Source organism: Oryx dammah, unplaced genomic scaffold (genome assembly GCF_014754425.2).
Source record: "Oryx dammah isolate SB20612 unplaced genomic scaffold, SCBI_Odam_1.1 HiC_scaffold_6, whole genome shotgun sequence".
Lineage (NCBI taxonomy): Eukaryota > Metazoa > Chordata > Mammalia > Artiodactyla > Bovidae > Oryx > Oryx dammah.
The window spans coordinates 17,884,033-17,903,449 of NW_024070190.1; positions in this window are offsets into that span (position 1 = coordinate 17,884,033).

Consider the following 19,417-nt stretch of genomic DNA (forward strand, 5'->3'; position numbering starts at 1 on the left):
TCCAACTGAGAAATGAGACACTGGGGCCAGATCAGCTGAGAAATGGATGCACGGCGGCATCCTTGCGGCCCTGCTGATGGACAGCGGGCTTGGCTCTGCAGTCCCCATGGGCGCTCACCTCCCTGCACCTGCCAGCATCCTCCCCATCACATGGTCACATCGAGGAGCAGCCCGCCTGAGAGACTACATGGGCCAGCAGAGCAGTCACACTCAGCCAAGAGCAGTGGAAGGATGCTCAGACATCTCACTCTCCCTGGCGAGCAATCCTCCAGGCGCCCGGAGCTCCCCTACGCCAGCCCCTGGACCTTATTATGCTAAGCAAGTGTCTGTCTCTGTCATCCTAGACCGGTGTGTTCCTGACTCAGAGGAAGAGGAGAAAGAAGAAAAGAAAAAAAAAAAGATCTTCCGCATAGTATAAAAACAAGCAGGGATGTATCATGAGGGAGAATGAAACTTGTGCATGAATTTTAACGATTATAAACAAGACTTCAAAGAATTTTCTGGATTGCTGCTTCTTTCTGTCTGTGCCCCAAATGCCCCAAATGACTTCTTTATTCACTAGAGATTCTTTGGATAAAAAGTTCGAAATGTGCTGACTTCACCCATTTAATCATTTCCTTGTTGCTTCTTTGGCAGATTTTTTTTTAAAATTTGTTTATCAAAGTCATACATGTACATAGTTTTAAAAGTTAAAGTGTTCTGCATGACTTATAATGAAAACCAGCATTTCCCTCCCCCCCGCCGACCCTCCTCCCCAGAGGCCATCACTTTGAATCCTTCTGGTGCTTTCCTTCTAATTTTAAAATAACATGCTTAGACTTGCATTTCTTGATTTTCCAGTTTAAACGTTATTTGATGAATTCTGACTATGGAAGAGGAGGACTTAGCACTCTAAAGCCACGCTCCCCCCGTCCCCCCATGCAAATACACACTCTCTTCATCCTCCCGTCATGGTAGTTATAGTGTGATTTTTGGCCAAATCAATATTCGGTTTTACGTAGTTATGACTATGTTCATATTATTCACAGCTAAACCATGTAGAGCACATTTCCTATCTTGTACAGCATTTTGTTTTGCTTGGAATAAAGAGTTGCCAAGTTTTCCCTTTGTTTAGTGTTTGATTACTAGTCATTCGTAGGCTCTGGGCTCAAGGAGGCTCTCCTTGCCCTTAGCACAGACTCACAAGCTCTCCAGTGTGGGCTGGCCACTCCCTGTACTGATCCCCTCCACCTCGTGGTCTTGGGGTCCTGGGCACCCCTTTGACTTCCCCGAGTTGAGTCTTTTGGTTTTCTCCTGTTTTGATGAACTGCCTCCTCCAAGAGGTTCCTGAGAAATGTTTTACGTTAATACCGTGTTTTGAGAGTTTGTACAGGCAAAACTTAGCCAGTCTACCCTCACATTTTATTGGCAGCTTGGGTGAGATGCTTGACCCTCAGGCTTTGAAGCCGTCGCCCACTGCCTTCCGGCTCACAGAGCTGCTATTGAGAAGTCCGATTCAGGCCAGTTTCTTCTCTGAAACCTTTCAGACATTTTATTCTGGGGTTGCTCGGGTGTGGGGTACCATTTCACATGGGGGTTTTCAAACTTGAGTCTCATGATTGCCACTCACAATCTGGTCAGTATTCTTTTATTATTTTCCACCCCTCCGGCTCATCCTCCCAAGCTTTTCTCCCTGGTTCCCATTTCTAACCCGTTCTGCTTTATAGTCATGGACCTCCTGAGCCGATTCTCTAGAGTTTGCAGTTTTTCTCTCCTGTGTTTCATCTCTTTGGTTGTGTTTTGTCTTTTGAAAGATGTCTTAACCTTTCTGTTGAAGCTTACTGTATGCTAATTTGTTTTACATATCTGCCATGCTAATTTCCAAAAACACTTTAAAAATTCTGAACGATTCTTTTTAAAACTGTCTTTATTTTGTAAGCATCCTGCTCACTCATTTCACGGATACATGAATTATCTTCTTATTTCCTGGATATAGCACTTGTAATTTACATATATTAATCATTTTTTTTCTCCCCCACTCTTTGAGGTGTCTCTGTTTCCTCTAAGTTATTTTTCTCCTCTGACTTGATGTAATAGTAAGGCTGTAACAAACACATGGGAAGCTCTGTGTGTCTGGGTGGGGCTTTGTTGGAGAAAGACTAGTCTGGGCCATTTTACTGGGTGGGGGTGAGGGATTGAACTGCCAGTTCTGAATAGATTCTACTGGGCTGGCCCAGTATCCCCAAGAGAAAACTGGGGATAAATCCCACTGAGTTCTTAGTTCTCACGGAGAAAGAGGTGTAGGGTGTGAGTTTCAGCATTCAACATGTTCACTTTATCTCCGTGGCCAGCCTGGTACCCTCACATGCATCTGTGCCCATGGTTCCCGAATCCAGAGCCCCCAGTACCCTCTTGCTAGAGAGCAGAGCCCCATCTTCTGCCCGATGACGGGGAAGTAGTTCCTGACCTGTACGAATCAGGGCAAGGGACCATGGGCCGAAACACTCTCAGACTGATTTTTAACTAGACCTTTGTTTTCAGCTGCATTCACATTACCACCTGAAGTACTTGCCGCTCGCGATCTTGACCGTTTTCTGGCGGACTCTGCTTTGCTTCCAGGCTCCCCCTGTCACCCGGGTAGACTTCCGGCTTCTCACATCTGCTCCATCACGGGCACTCAGGCAGCTGCTTTCCAGGCTCCAAGCTCTTGTCGCCGTTCCTCCCTCTCCATTTCTTTGTCCTCACCTTATTTTCCCTCCTTCACTGTCATTTAGTAAACTTCCAGGAGAGACTGGGTTAACACCCTGGGGAGCCCAGGGATCTTTCTTTGCTTACTCTCTTCTGGAGACTCCTCCCATCTCACCCTGCCCTGCCCCTACCAGCCCAGGACCAATTCCCTGTCTCCCTCTGCCTCGCAGATGGGTGGAAGATGAGAGATTAGAAAATACTTTCATCAGGCTCTGAACCCAGCCTTTAGGCCCTGGGGGGTAGTTGGCATCCACTGTACTGTGCTTGACCTTTGGAGTCGGAACAAACCAAGAATGAGAGCCCCACTGGAGCAGCCAGCACCACTGCCTTCATCTTAATGGTCTCTTCCAACCCTTTACCCATTTTTCCATCAGACTGTTTTCTTTGTGTGATTTGTAAGAGTTATTTTTGGCTATGAATCCTGTGCTTGTTAGAAAATTCCAAATGCTTGTTGTTTTTTTTTTTAAACTTTCTTTATGATGTGTTTTAATTTTTGTGAGATTAATCAGTTGTTTCCTTTATGGATTCTGGGTGTTGAATCTTCCTTTCTGTGGAAAGGAACCCCCACCCTAAAGTTGTATAAATAATTCTCTCCCTAAAGCTTTCATGGCTTTTTTATTTAGCCTTTTAAAATATTTATTTTTCATGTCAAAGAATGCATCCTAATGTAGCCCAATAGTCAACACAGAGATGTGTCACAGGATAAGTTCACAATCCTTCCCTTTTTACTTCCAGGCCAACTTCTTCAGGTTACCAGCCTTAGCAGTTTGAGGTCATTTACACCCTTCTTCTGAGTGCTAAGATGCTGCAGTCATGTCCGAATCTTGTTGCAACCCTATGGACTGTAGCCTGCCAGGCTCTATCCATGGAAATCTTCAGGCAAGAATACTGGGGTGGGCTGCCATTTCCTTCTCCACCCCTTCTCTTATGCTCATTCGAATGCATATTCAGATTTATGGGATTTAATTTTACTTTGTTTTTATCAAAATCGGAAGATGGCACTTTAATATCTCTGAAACTAATTTTAAAGCTTTATTTACTATAGATTCTGCTGTTGCACTTTAAGAACATTTTTAATAAAAATTTTAATGGAGATAGCTATAGATTTACATGTACTTGTAAACAATACTGCGTCTGTTTCATCCATTTTCCTCCAGTGGTAATATCTTGCAAAACTGTAAGATATCTTGTAACATCTTGCAAAACTGCTCAGTGTCACAGCTGGGATAGTGGCTCCAGTGATGACCAGGGGTCCTCCCCCCAGCTTTATTTGGACTTCTCTCTGTGTGTGTGCGTGCACAGCATTATCATGGGGGCAGGTTCGTGTATTCACCACCACAGTCAAGACACAGAACAGTTCATCACCAGCAGCATCCTTTTCTGTCTCCCTTTTATGAGCACATCCACTTCCCTCCTGCATGCTCCCTGCAGCAACACTTCATCCACCTTCCTCCCGTCCCTAAACCCTGGCAACACTGAACTCCTCTATTCCTATAATTTTGTCATTTCAAAATGTTATATAAATGAAATCTATAGTGTAATAGCTTTCTGGATTGCTTTATTCACTCAGAGTAATTCTTTGGATCATCCAGGCTATTGGGTCTCTCAATGGTTCCTTCCTGTTTATTGCTGAGTAGGATTCCATAGTATGGACAGACCACTGTTTGTTTAACATTCACCTGTTAAAGGACATCTGGTTTGGATTTTAGTTTTGGGCTACTGTGAATAAAGTTACTATGAATCTTTGAGTACAGGTTTCCGTGTGAACACAAGTTTGATTTCTCTGGAAAAATGCCCAGGAATGAAAAGATGAGGGTCGTATGGTAATGCATGTTTAGTTTTATAAAAATTTGCCATTTTCCATTTTCCAGACTGTGAAACTATTTTTAAAAATATTGTTTGAGACCCTTTGGGGCTCATAAACTCAGATCGAGCCTTTTTGTTTCCACAGCTCTATCACATCTCATAGAGTGGATATCACGCAATTGAATTCACCATTCAGGCTGTCTTGGTTATTTTGCCACCATCAGAGATGCTGTTATGCACTTCCTCTTACAGAGAGTCTTACCTACTGGCCTTGATTTCCATAGGCTGGAGTTTCAGAATTGATAGATTTAGTAGATGTGGCATATTTCTTTCTAAATAATTATGGGAATTCACAGTCTCACAAGCAATGTATGAAACTGGCCATTTTCCCACTTCCTCACTAGTAGTGTAAACTGTCAGTCTTAGTTTTATTCTAATCTTTTATTTTTGAAGTTATTTAACTCCCTATGGAACTTATTTTGGAGTGCATTATAGACTAGAGGTCTAACTTTATCCTCCTACCCTAAAGTCTTCCATTTAGCTATTATTGCATGGCAAGCTAATCTCCAAACTTAGTGGCCAAAACAAATAATTTGTTACTATTACATCTTCTGGTTATGGGATTAGAAATTGGGACAGGGCATAGCAGCAATGACTTCTTGGTCCATAATGTCTGGGAACTCAGCGAGGATGCCTCATACGGTTGGGGGCTGACCCAGGATCTTCCTCCATCTCTCTTTCCCACTGACTGTCCATGTGGTGAGCATGGACTCCCTCACAGCATGTCTGCCTCAGGGTATCAAACTTCTCACAGGACAGCTCAGGGCTCCAGGAGAGAGGAAGCGGCATCAGCTGTCTCTTAAAGTCCAGGACTAGAGCTGACCTAGTGTCACTCCTGCTGCCCTCTAGAGGTTAAAGCAGTTAAAATCCACCCCAGATTCACAAGTGGAAGCAGACGCCACCTCTCAATGGGAAGAGTATCAAGGACTTTATAACCATCTTTGATCTGTTACACAGGTGTTGATACCTACTTCTGCTAGTTCTATTTATTTCATTATTCTTTTTTCATTTATGGGCTTTCCTGGGGGCTCAGATGGTAAAGAATCTGCCTTCAACGCAGGAGACCTAGGTTCAATCCCTGGGTCGAGAAGATCCCCTGGAGAAGGGAATGGCAACCCACTCTAGTGTTCTTGCCTGGAGAATTTCATGAACAGAGGAGCTACTTTTTTCTTGGACTCTATTCCCTTTCACTAATTTGTTTTTTCCTCAGCTAAAGCTGTTATGTTCTGATTCCTACAGCGTTATAATATATCTTGATACCTAGTAAGATTTGTGCACCATTATTGGCTCCCTTAGCCCAGAATCAGCCCTCATACAAGCTGACCATTTTGTAAATTTGCCTTTCCAGGTTCCCTGCTGCTAGGCTATATGGCCCAGAATCACTTGTCTGACGTCCTAAACTGGGAGCCAGTGATGTTAAGAATCAGGGACAGTGCAGAGTTATTATCAGAAGCAGTAGCAGCAAGAATGTGTAAGTATATATTCTAGTGATGTTTGTTGCTTTGGGATTTGAAGATATTTATTTTCCCCTTTGAGAGATGGCTAGTGCTGCACAGTCTGTTTGGTTACCTGAATGGGGATCCCCTGGACTCAGATACTGGCATCAACTCCGAAGTGTGAACCAGGGCTGGGGGAGAAAAGAAAGTTGTTCATCCCAGTGAGAACTACAGGGCCTCCTGCCTCAGAAGCTTCAAACAATCAGCATTCACACAAGGTGTGATAAGTGCTCTGAGCACACAGCAGGCTGCCTCCCCTTCATTATGGCTTATTGCTCTTGTCCTTTAGTCCCTCAGTCATGTCCAATTCTTCTGAAACCCCATGACTGCAGCCCACCAGGCTCCTCTGTCCATGGGATTTCCCAGGCAAGAATACTGAAGTGGGTTGCTATTTCCTCCTCCAGGAGATCTGCCTGACCCAGGGATGGGACCCACATCCCTTGCAAGTCTCCTATATTGCAAGCAGATTTTTTTTACCACTGAGCCACCGGGGATGCCCTCATTATGGCTTACAAGCACACCGAATGTCTTTTTGGAAAGGCTGGTGTGTGAGGGAAGGTTAATTTGGGGCAAATGCCTCAGATGTGCAGGAAGACTCTGAGTAAGACAACCATCGCAAGAAACACGCCAGGCACTATTAAGCCACCTCAAGGCCGGTGAAGGGAGGGAGACCCAGATAGAAGTAACGCTGGCTACTTCGGACACGTGCTGTAGTGTCCATTTCCTAGGTGTAGAAATGAAAGAGGAGTTTAAGAGAAGAGACTGTCACACCTTTGCATAGAAAGCTGCAGGCTCAAATTGTGAACCATTGTTTCTTTCCTTCAAAGGACTGAGCAATCAGCGCTGCTTTGGTTTTGATTTTCCATGTAAAATAAAAGGGCAGAAACATAGTTTTTTTTTTTCCTGAGAGCTACTGTCCACAGACAGGAAGCCTGGGGAAGATTAGAGGGAAGATTGATGTGTGACATTTTAATATGGGATTTGGGAAGGATTGCTGGTTTTTTATAAATCCATTTCTTTTGTCCATAGTCTCAATAGATATGGATTTGTCACTGGTGATAATTTAACCATAACATAACCTCGGGCAAAATCCTGTCTGCCTCTAATGAGAAGCCTGTCAATAGGCCATAGCAAAAGCTGCACGTGTAAGTTTTCCTAGATGGTGAGGGACTCACTTTACCTATTTCTAGGAGCTGGGGAAACATGTTATGGCTGCTAAGGTGGAAAACAAGTTTCAGCTGCTATCTGTCTGGATCTATAGAGTGATAAGTCACTGTCACACTTCTAAGGGGACCACTAGATGTAAATATCATCTATAAAATGCTCGTAGATGACTGTGTTAAATCGGGCTGCTGTTCCAGGGTATGTGGTGAGGAAGACCTGTGCTGTACTACACTCTGAGCACTGAACGAGGATAAGGGTGTCCCTACTTTCAGCTTTTATGAATTGGAACAAACAGTATTTACCAAGTAATAGAGCAGAGAGCTAGATTGAAAGAAACGGTTCCGTTTGATACAATGGGAGCAGGGGTGCCTGCAGTGCCTACGTGTAGCACACTTGCTGGGTGTGGCCATGTTGGCTGGGAAGGGCCAGCTTTCCTGCCGACTGTTCGGTGTCCGTGCTGAGCGCATTACTATGGGACGAAGGGGAAACAGACATAGAGAGAGCTTGTCCTATTAGACCCTCCCCCCCACTTACCTCTGTAGCCTCCGTGAGTTTAGTCTCTTATCTGTCATTGGCCTCTAAGCAGATTCTCAAACTTCAGTTCCTGCCTGCATCCTGGTCCTTTGCTTAGGACATTCACACACACACAGGCACACAGCTCCCTGTGCTTGCAGAGCTTTCCCCTGGCATTAACCTGGGAACATCTGGCTTTGTGTTTTCCATCTCCTGCCTGGGCAACAGTCAAAACCCCAACAGGACACAAACAAGTGCTGCTGAGTGAGTCTCCCCTCTGCCCAGGCGCCCGCTCCCTCAGATCTCAGCACAATGGAGCTGCCTCAGGAGGCTTACCTGCTTCCCATAACCCAGTTACACTCTCCTGGGAGGTTAATCTTAGTTCCTAGGAAAACTGTTAAGTGTAGATTTATTACACTCTCCTGGGAGGTTAATCTTAGTTCCTAGGAAAACTGTTAAGTATAGATTTATTCATGATTATTTATTTGGTGTCTGTCTTCCCCGTACAGCTGTATCAGGAGAAGAGAAACACTATGCATTTTGTTAATCACTTTTCTCAAGGTCCAACCGAGACGCTGATGCTTGGATGTTCCATCAAAGTTGGTTGTCTATGCTCATCTTGCTGCTTAAAGAATAAAGAATGATGTGTCCGTTTCTTAGGGTGCTGAAACAAATCATCACAACTGTGGGGCTTAAAACAAGAGAAACTTATTCTCTCCCAATTCTGGAGGCCAGAAGTCTGCTATCAAGGTGTCATCAGGACTGTGTTCCCTCTCAAGGTTTTAGATCCTGCCTTGCTTCTCAGTTTCTGAGGTTGTTGGCTGCCCTTGCCATGGCTCCATTGTTCCCTGACATTCTTCTCCCATGTCTATTTGCATGTCTTCCTCTTCTTGTGAAGAGACCAGTCATATTGGATTAAGGGCTCACTTGACACCAGTATGACCTCATCCTAACTTAACTAACTGTATCTGCAATGGGCACACTTCCCAATGACGCCACATTCAGAAATTCCAGGGAGGACATGAATTTGAGGGCCTACAAACCGACCCCTACACAGCTGAGGTGTCTCCCTTTCAGCCTTCAGCTATTGCTGGGAAAATGCTCCTGGTGCGCCCTCCTCACTAACGGATTCTGGCCTGACTTCCTTGGGCTCCATGAAGGAGCAACTTGGTACCTTTTGATCTATGGTAGAAAGTTGTGGCGGAGCAAGGAAAGGCCAAGGGCTCACTCCTGTGAGAGGAGACCCAGTCTTTCACTGACAATCCAGAGAGAAGGATTGGATTCAAATCCAGGTTTCTCAGAAGTTAGTAAATACTTGTTTTTCTGCACACTCTGCAAGCCACTGTGGCATCTACAGGCTGGGAGGCATGGCTCCTCAGTACCGAGAATGAACTTGAGGTCTTCCTTGGTAAGGACAGAGCATCTTTATAGTGAGATATTGGCACTGTTCCTCTGGGTTCTTCCTAAATCATGAGGTTTGAATTACACATCATCTGGGTCAGTTCAGTTCAGTTCAGTCGCTCAGTCGTGCCCGACTCTTTGTGACCCCATGAATCGCAGCACGCCAGGCCTCCCTGTCCATCACCATCTCCCGGAGTTTACTCAGATTCACGTCCATCGAGTCAGTCCATCCAGCCATCTCATCCTCTGTCGTCCCCTTCTCCTTCTGCTCCCAATCCCTCCCAGCATCAGAGTCTTTTCCAATGAGTCAACTCTTCGCATGAGGTGGCCAAAGTACTGGAGTTTCAGCTTCAGCATCATTCTCTCCAAAGAAATCCCAGGGCTGATCTCCTTCAGAATGGACTGGTTGGATTTCCTTGCAGTCCAAGGGACTCTCAAGAGTCTTCTCCAACACCACAGTTCAAAAGCATCAATTCTTTGGCGCTCAGCCTTCTTCACAGTCCAACTCTCACATCCATACATGACCACAGGAAAAACCATAGCCTGGGTAGTAGGATCCAAATCCATCCTGGGTTTGCCAGCTCCAGGGCCCAAGTACCTGACCTTGGGCATGACATATTTGAAGTCTAGAACACATGGGCCAGAGCAGTGGAAAGTGAGCCTCAGACAGGCTCTCCTCACACCTTGGGGTCAGACATGTTCTTGGGCAACTGACAAGCCCTTGCCTCTAAAATGCTCACACTCCGTTACATTTTGCCATTGCCAACATAGGGGGTGGGTGGGCTTGGTTTGGTTTCCAGGAAGCAAAGAGAATAAATACAAAAGCGTTTGTGCTATAGAAGACTAAGTGGAGCAGAGAAATATGAGGGGAAGAAAGAAAGTGAAGTCGTTCAGTTGTGTCTGACTCTTTGCCATCCCATGGACTGTAGCCCGACCAGACTCCTCTGTCCATGGGGATTTTTCAGGCAAAAATACTGGAGTGGGTTGCCATTTCCTTCTCCAGGGGATCTTCCTGACCCAGGGATCGAACCTGGGTCTCCCTCACGGCATGCAGACACTTTACCATTTTAGCCACCAGGGAAGTTGGTAAGAGGGGAGTTAGAGCATTTTGTCTAGTTGGCTCTCAAGTACATAAAATCTGTAGCAGGATTGATGGCATAAAAGTAACCTTGTCAAATAAAACCATGGATATCTTTCAGTTCAGTTCAGTTCAGTTCAGTCGCTCAGTCATGTCTGACTCTTTGCGACCCCATGAATCACAGCACGCCAGGCCTCCCTGTCCATCACCAACTCCCGGAGTTCACTCAAACTCCCTTTACTGAGCTATAATTCACATATCACACAATCCACCCATTTGAAGTGTACAGTTTGATGATTTTGATATATTCACAAGCTGTGAAATTTCAAATCAATTTTAGGACATTTTCATCACCCCAAATAGAAATACTTCATTTTTTAGCTCTAATTCCTCCATTCTGCAAGCTGTAACGAAGTACTGAGCTACTTTCTGTCTCGGTAGACTTGCCTACCCTGGGCATTTCATATAAATGAAAACGTGCAGTACGTAGACTTTTGTGACTGGCTTCTTTCACTTACCATCATGCTTTTAAAATTCACCCACATTGCAGCATGTGCCAGGACTGCGTCCCTTTTCCGGCTGGATAGTATCCATTGTACGGATATACTGAATCTTGTTTTACCCATTCATCTTTTGATGGAAATTTGGGTTTCACCCCTTTTGTCTATCATGAATAATGTTTTAATAAATTTATATGCAAATTTGTATGTGGACATATGTTTTCATTTCTCTTGAGTATATACCCAGGGGTGAAACCGTTTGGTTATATAGTAACTCTATTTTTAACATTTTGAAGAACTGCCAGATTATTTTCCATAACAGTTGCACGATTTTACAATCTTATCAGCAATGTTTGAGGGTTCTAACTTTGCCAACACTTCTTATTATCTGACTTTTTGATCATAGCAAGCCGAATATGTATGAAGTGGTATGTATTATGGTTTTGATGTGCATATCCCTGATGGCTAATGTTGACTCTCTTTTCACATGCTTATTGGCCTTTTGTATGTCTTCTTTGGAGAAATGTCAATTCAGATCCTTTGCCCATTTTCTGATTGGGTTATCTCTCAGTTTATTATTCAGTTGTAATAGTTCTTTGTTTATTTTGGATGCAAGTATCATATAAAATATAAGATTTGTAGAAAGTTTCTCCCACTCTATGTGTTGGTATTTCACTTTAATGATGGTATCCTTTGAAGCACAAAGTTTTAAATTTCAATGAATTCTAAAATATCAATTGTTTTCTTTTGTTGCGAATGCTTTTGGTGTCATATCCAAGACTCCTTTGCAAATGACAGGCCTTGAAGAGTTAGGCCTATGTTTTCTTCCAAGAGCTCAGTAGTTTTATCTTACATAAGGTCATTGATTCATCTTGACTTAAAAACCACAGATATGTTTTACAATAATGAGATGTTTGGAAAGAAAGTGCAGGTCAACTTACCCAATGACCAATTTGTGGTCTTCAGCAAATTTATCTACTTGACCTATTCATTTCTGTGTGCTCATTTATTTACACAAACATATAATAATAACAGTAATACAACAATAATAGCTATTGTAGCCACAGATTAAATGGGGTACTAATTTTCCCCCCAACAGGGACTTGGTAGTGAAGGGTGGGGGGCTCTCAGTGCATCACAGCCTCTACCAGAAAATCCTTCAAATTAGCCCTTGACCTAGAAAAGTAACCATTTAATTCAGCTTGAGGACCAATATACAAAGGCTGTGCTCATGTTTTCCCTCCTCTTAATGACCAAGAAGATGCCACTACTTTCTAGAACTTCTGTTGTAATTCTACCTGCCCCCAACAGGGGCAATCCAGGATAAAGGGAAGACAGTGGCAGCGTCATGCCAGTGGGATTGTTCTCACTCTGGATTCACTATGGGAATAAGAATCCCCCATGCTGGTCTGTTCAGGGCATCTGGAGTTGGAAAAAGCAGACGGAGGCAAGGCCAGTTCCCTTGTAGACAGCAAGCAACAGCCAACTGACGCTTAGCCAGAGAGTGGGAGCCAGACAGAGGGCTGGCTAGTGTCTGCATTTGGTCTATCTGGAAGAAGGCCCAGGGAAGGCCATGCCAGGCAGGGTTCTTTTTGTTAGTGATACAGATACAGAAATCTAACTTCTCAGGGTACCTGGAACTGTCTGAGCACAAGGAATTAACTGAAAATAAACAAGCTATTAAGATATTGATGATAATTACAATAATGGTGGTAGTGATGATGATGACATAGCTAGCATGTACTTTGGAACTTCTTTGTGCCAAGGTCTAGGCTAAGTAGTTTGCATAAACTATCTCTACCAATCTTCTTCATAAACCTCTAAGGTAGACACTATTTTTATCCTTTGTAAGAGAAAACTTACCATGAGTAGGCTGGGTAAGTTCTTCAAGTTACATAGCCAGTAAGTGGTGAACCGTTATTTAAACCTGGCCAATCTTAGGCTAGAACCTACGCCCCTCTCCTAGTCTTCCTTTTCTTGTTAAAGGGTGCTATCCTTCACCTAGCTGCTGAAGCCAAATCTTCTAGGAGTCAGCCTTTAGTCCTTTTATTTGCAAATATTCTATAACTAATTTATCAGCAAGTCTCATAAATTTTACCTTGAAAATTTCTCTTCAACGTGACCAGTTAGCCTTATCCCCCCACCTGCCACTGCATCAGTCAGAAAGAGCTAGGTTATGCCTCAGTAACAAGTAGATCCTAATTCTTGGTGGCTTAAAATAACAGAAGTTTTCTTGCTCTTGTTCTACAGGCATTGCTGGTTGATAGGGCTCTGCTCCATATTATCCTTACTCAAGGAGCCAGGTTGACAGAATTTCTAGAATTCAGAAGGTATGGCAAAGAGAGGGCAAGGTGTGTGCAAGCTCTTAGAAGTATCTTCTCACATTTTTTGGTTGAAGCGAATCATGTGTCCGCGCCTACTTTCACAGGACTGGCGGATGCTGTTCTATCACAGACCCAGGGGAGCCCCAGAGACCCAGGCGAGCGGCAACATCATTGCTGCAGCCACTGGAGATCCAGTCTGCACTCTCTCTTACACAGAGAACTTTAACAACCTCAAACCAGCCCCCTGTTTCTGCCCTTGCCCTCCAAGTCTTTCTTCATGTAGAGATAGAATGATCTAAAACATAGATCAGATCACTTTCCTCTCAGGCTTAGAGTCCTAGATAGCTTCCACGCCATTGACAGTGAAAATCAAAGTTCTCGCCCTGGCCTACAAGGCTCCATAACAAGGGTCAGCAAGCTACAATCCTCTGATCAAATCCAGTCCACTGCCTGTCTCTGTCAATAAAGTTTTATTGGTACACAGCCACACCCATTCATTTACATATCTCCTGCGGCTGCTTTCATGAAACAGCAGCAAAGCTGAGTAGATATGACAGAGATTGTATGGCCGCAAAACTTAAATACCTAACTGCTCCCCTACAGAGACAGCTTGTTGGTTCCTATTGTTAAAGACCGGGACTCTGCCTCCCCCGACCCCCAGTCTGGTCTCTTCTCACTCCCTGTGGCTCACTCCCTTCAGCCATGCTGGACTGCCTGTTATTTCCCAAACTGTCCAGGCCCCTCCCACTTCAGGACCATTGCACATTCCACCCTTCTTCCTGGAAGCCTCTTCCTTCACTTTTTAACACTATTTATTCAAAGAATGAATGGCTGATTTCTTTTCTGATGGCACCTTCTCAGAGGGTTCTGCCTGATCCCTCCTGCAATAGCAAGCCCTCAATCTTGTCACTCCATTCCTTCTCATATTCCTCTCCACTTGACATTGCAATACAGATTTTATTCATTTACGTGTTTCCCATCTTCTTCCATATTTAAGTTTGTGAGGTCTTAAAGTTTTGGGTTGAGGGGTCTGGAATTGTCTCGCTACCTGGGTAATCTCTTACAATCTATGCCTTCTGTGTCTCTCATTCTAAACTGATCAATACCCTCCTGAGGAAGGGATTTTAATTTTTGGCCTGAGCTCTAAAGACAGTACATTTCCAAGAGATTTTCAAGATCTTTTGATGTTTGAGGATTTTAATTTTTGCATTTGAGGATCAAGGACAATGGTGGTATTATGATGCCTCTGTAAAAACACTTCAAGCAAAATTCCGGCCATCTCTGGGAGGCAAACTTTGAACATCTCTGCAGTCACCAGGGAGAACAATCTTCTGTAACTTTGAAGCCAAATAGGATTTCTGAAAAGGAAGTTACAGTCAATTGAAAACTCTCAGTGGAGCGTGAAGAGCAGAGGGTTCCCTGTGGTGGAGCTGCAGCTGGGTCTGCCCAGGCTAGATGTGCCCTTCTCGGCTGGAGGGAGACCGCACAGACGGCATGGTGGGCAGGCTGGATATGGGATGAGCCTTGGATCTGACCATGTGCTCAGAGACCGGCTTAGAAGATGAAATAGACTTTCCTCAACCTTGCTGTGAATGTGGCCAGCTCAAATGAATTTAAGTGACTAAGACAGAGACGACAGGATAAAAACAAACTAAGACTGCCCTATTTTTGCTCAGCAGAGATACTCTGGAATGGGGTGCTCAGTGGTAAAGAATCCACCTGCCAAAGCAGAAGACATGGGTTCGATCCCTTGGTCAGGAAGATCCCCTGGAAAAGGAAATGGCAACCCAATCCAGTATTCTTGCCTGGGAAATCCCACGGACAGAGGAGTCTAGCTGGCTACAGGCCATGGTGTTGCAAAAGAGTCAAATACGACTTAGCTTAAACAACAACAATACACGGGAATATATCAGAAACAAAGAACTGAGATTACTGAGGGCTGGGTGGACGTCTATGGGGGAAGATGGTCCATAGTACCCTTTGCCCAATCTTCCTGATAGGAGCTCCTCACGCCACCCCTCCCTGCTTGGCCACACAGAAGGAAATGCAGGGGTGCTGAGAGGTTCCGCTGCCTTCCTGGCTAACGGCCTCTCATGTGATCTCCTGCCACCCACACCCTCGTCTGCCTGTTTAGGGGCTGGTGCTCTGGACCATTCCCTGGAGTACCCGGGGGTCTGCCCTGCCTCACCCCAAATGATAGCCTCTCCTCCTATTGATCAGCAGAGGCCAAGCTTAGCTGACCATTCCAGGCCATTTGCAGTCTGTGTCCAAGATCATCTCCTCTTTCTCTCTGCCATGGACTTACCCTGTGTTTAACCAATCCAGCCTCCAGCTATTTCTCAATGATTCTGGCACTGTCCTGCTCCCTGCTTTGGTTCATGGTTTTCCAAACTCCCTGGTATTTCCTACTTCTGTCTACAGGAGTGTATTTATCCTCCAAGGTCTTTATTCCAAAGGCCTCCTAGTCTATAGGCCTCCCATTTCACCTCACCCGTGACATTCCATCTGCTTCCTTGTAGCCCCGTCATGGGCATCTGTGCCTCTGGCATGGCAGCTTCACACACCTCCCTTCCACGGAGCTCCATAGGAACAGACCATGGCTTATTCATCTTCATTCCACTCCCTTCTGCTGGCCACCCAAGGGACCTGGTGCAGACAATGAGTTAGAGGGTGTTTAGCAGATGAATAAATGCTCTAAGAACAGGGACTAGTGGTATAATTCACACTGGATTTACGTGTGGCTTTCCCCAGAAAGCTTGGCATCTCTGAGGTAGTGGGTGAAGGTGGTAGGACAAGATACTGTGAAAGAGAAGAAAACCTAAGCCAGAGAAGGCGCTCGGGCTGTGGCTCCCATGCAAGGCTGGCTGAATGATTGCAGTGAATGACTAGGGTGACTGTTTGGAGCAAGGACTGGAGTAACTGGTCAGGGTAAGCAATTGGGATTATCTGCTGAGTCCTGCACAGGGGGGCTGAGAGACTTTATCTGGCTCTTCCGGGGCAGGTTATGGAGTGCTGACTGATGTAATCCCAGTAGAACATACATGAGTACTCACATCTCTGTCAAAGGTGTGAGTCTCAGAGAAAAAAAGAGGCAGGCAAATCTCAGCTTCAGGGATCAGATGAGCTATGCCTTTGAAGGTTTTGACACTTCTCCTGTGGTGCCCTCTGATGCCCTTAGAAGTACCTCCAGGTGGACTGAGCTGCTTTCACCTGGATGTGTTTGGGGAGCTTGTCCTTGGACCTGTGCAATCGTGAAGCACAGCCCTCACCCCGTGCTGGCTCCTTTCTGTGTCTTGTCAACCCTTGGCCATGCCCACGGGGGTCTCAGCCACACACCTAGCCCAGACCTAGACAGATTTGGGGTCCTCTCCTCACTCTAGCCCTCTCTCTCAAAGGCCAGAAACCCCCACAGGCACCATGCCACAGTCAGTCACTTCAGAAAGTTCACTTTGACACAGTTCTGACAAGGGCTATTGTTGGCAGGTGGCCTGGTTCCTGTTCCGGGTGCGGACTAATGCCTTACCGAGAAACCCATGTTCTACAGAAAGGCTCAGCAGGTCCCTGGATGTGTTCAAAGGCTGCTCCCCTCCAGGGGCTGAGCAGGACAGCTCCACCCCAGAGGCTGTGCTGGACGCCAGGAGCTGCAGTGCCCAGAAGAGAGGCAGTGTCGCTAGAATCATGATGGCCGCCGGGGTGCGGGGATAGAAAATCTGGGGGTAGGAATCAGATGAAGGGGAGAAGCCACGACAGCCAGGTGTGGAGGAGAGCACAGTTCAGGGCAGGCCAGGCCCACTGCCCCACTGGATGGGTTTAAAATCATCTACTTCCCAGCAGAAGAAGGCCCAGAGGCCAGTGCTACCCCTCAGATTGCCTCCATAATGTGGGAAAAAAAGGCAAGGTCAACCTGTCCATTCTAAAGGAAATAATCTTGGGTGTTCATTGGAAGGACTGAAGCTGAAGCTGAAGCTCCAATACTTTAGCCACCTCATGCGAAGAGTTGACTCATTGGAAAAGACTCTGATGCTGGGAGGGATTAGGGGCAGGAGGAGAAGGGGACGACAGAGGGTGAGATGGCTGGATGGCATCACTGACTCAATGGACATGAGTTTGAGTGAACTCTGGGAGTTGGTGATGGACAAGGAGGCCTGGTGTGCTGCGATTCATGGGGTTGCAGGGAGTCGGACACTACTGAGCGACTGAACTGAACTGAACCCCCTTTTCCATTAGCAAAGTCACATTTGTTTCCATACCTTTGGGGGAGGGTCAGGATAGGGGCAAGTGTGATATAGCCAGGGTGGAAGAGTCCTTATGGCTCCCAAAGACACAAGGTGAAATCTATCCTTGTTTTCTAAAGATGTCACCTCACAGCCATATCCTAAAACAGCCCAGAGTCCCTCCTAGGCCCACTGAAGCCCACATGGATGCCACCCTCCCATCCTGGTGAGTGCCACCTTTTGGTTGCCAGTCCCAGCTCTGTCCAGCTTACATCCTTATCTCTTCTCTTACCACCTCTCATAAGAGCTTCTTCTGCCATATTTCTCCACCAATGCACCTTCCACATGGCTTCTGGAAAGGTCTCTCAAGGTGGAAATCTGTGCACACATCTCTCACTGTGCACACGCTATCCCTACTTTCTGGAACACCCTTCTTGCGCCCTGCTTTGGGCAAGGGCAGGAGTGATGAGGAGGAAGTTAGGATATCTGGGAAGGACTTGGGGCTGGATCCTGTTGACTGGTGATTCTCAAACTTGCTCATGTGGTAAAGGTCCTGGAAGACATGGGCTCGTTCTTCAGAATACCACAGACCACTGGTAGATTTCATTCTAATGTGACCACAGGAAGGCACATATGGAATTCGGAGATGGTTCTCGATATGCAGGACCGTCACATTCCTTACGCACGTGCAATTCTTGACACATGTGTAATGGGTTATTATTAAAAACACATTTCCAAGTTCTTCATATCATGTGCACTTGCAATTTGCACAGTCATTTTCCAATATGCTTGGTCTAATAAACTGAAGCATGTGGTTGTATACATCTTATCACCTTGCTGATCCCTGAGCTTCTTTACCTACAAGGTAAGCACAACAGCAATTCCACAAGGATTCAGTAGATGAACTCCCAGTGCACACTGGAGCTGCTCAGGACAGGCCGGCAGCCTTTTCACCGTCACTTTCCCACACGTACCCCTGGCCCCTCTACTTGTGACCCACGGTCCCAGCTGGGACCGTGGTCTCTTTCAAAACCACATATTTAATCATTTTTCCTGCCCAATATCCACTTATCTTCCTCATCCAAATATCTCTGTGGGGAATTCTCCTCCCTCTGGGTGAAGGATTGAAGGAATTTAATGCAAACTACTGGCCTCCCATAGGCTTTCCTTGTGGCTCAGGGGTAAAGAATCTGCCTGCCAGACAAGAGATGTGGGTTCGATCCCTGGGTCAGGAAGATCTCCTGGAGAAGGAAATGGCAACCCACTCCAGTATTCTTGCCTGGAGAATCCCATGGACAGAGGAGCCTGGGAGAGTCTACTGTCCACAGGGCTGTGAAGGATAGGACACAACTTAGTGACTAAAGAACAGCAACAAATGGCCTTCCATCGAGGTGACAGGGCTGCTTTCTGGACGCTGCCAGGTGGGTCTGTGGAGGGAGCCAGGCTTATTCCCAAACTTGTCATTATAAAATTCTCAGGTTGTTTTTTTTTTTTTTTCCTCCATGTGAAAGAAAGTTGTGGGAACCGCTGGGACCCAGGATCTCCAAGGCCTATCTGTCATAGATATCACTCTGACCCGTGAGGGAGGTCCCAGAGGTACGTGATCCAGAACCCCTGAGTTCTCACAGGTCACTGGAGAAAGTTTTGCAGAGAAGGGCTTATTTTGGTTCCTGAGAGACTGGGTTCTCTGATACCACACACAGAGGAAGTTCATTTCTGCCACCCAAGGGGCAACATGACTGCTCTTACCAGCACGGAAGAGCCATTGGAAGCCAGGCAGAAATCCTTAGCAGAAGTCCAGGGTGTGCTGAGGCTGGGGAGCTGCAGCCGTAGAAGTGGGACAGGGAAGTGGGGGTGACTCCGGAGCATCAGTGTCCACTCCCCTTGCTCCCGCAGGCCAAGCACATCGGGTTCCACTAGGTCTGTCTGAGATCCTCTGTTTCTTTGTCTAGAAAGTGGACACACTACTTGTCTCCTGCCACCATGGAGGTTAAATGAAATAATGTATCAGAAATGCCTGGAACATCGAGGGCCTTCTCCCTGTGGCAGATAGCATCAGAGCAGGCAGAGGAGGGCTCCAGCACGCGCCAAGTTCACGGTATCTGCTTTGGGCAGGGGACAGAAGGAGCAATGT